The 523-nt window shown below is 46.3% G+C and overlaps 1 protein-coding gene across 1 annotated transcript in view; it reads right to left on the reverse strand.

Annotated features, from left to right (window-relative positions):
- The window catches only part of LOC106877668 (protein DD3-3), a 116,267-nt gene that overhangs the window by 4,530 nt on the left and 111,214 nt on the right, over positions 1 to 523 (reverse strand). The gene's annotated exons all lie outside the window — the stretch shown is intronic.

Here is a 523-nt window from a genome sequence, read left to right on the forward strand (position 1 = left end):
TGGCACGATGGTGGTGGTGGTAGTGGAGGGTAGTCAGGTGGCACGATGGTGGTGGTGGTAGTGGAGGGTAGTCAGGTGGCACGATGGTGGTGGTGGTAGTGGAGGGTAGTCAGGTGGCACTGGCATCAACCATGCCCAAATGGTGCTTTTTATGTGCCACTGGCACAGGAGTCAGTCAGGTTGCACTGACATTGACCAAGCTCAAATGGTGCATTTTATGTGCCCCCTGCATGGAGGCCTGTCAGGCGGCACTGGCACGTATATATCTGCGCGTGTGTGCGGTGCATGTGTATATAGATATATGCGTAGTTTTAGACGCGTTTTGACCTTGTCACTACGCAGTCATTTCCCATTGTTTTAACAGTCATTTTTCACAGGAATTTTCAATGGCCGGATAACTGAAGAGATGTTGGCGTGGGCTCCCACCCTGGCATCCAAAACTCTCAGTTTTATCATGGCTACTGAATAAGTGTCATATATTTTTACAGATATATATATATATATATATATATATATATATATA

Source organism: Octopus bimaculoides, chromosome 1, assembly GCF_001194135.2.
Source record: "Octopus bimaculoides isolate UCB-OBI-ISO-001 chromosome 1, ASM119413v2, whole genome shotgun sequence".
Classification (NCBI taxonomy): Eukaryota; Metazoa; Mollusca; class Cephalopoda; order Octopoda; family Octopodidae; genus Octopus; species Octopus bimaculoides.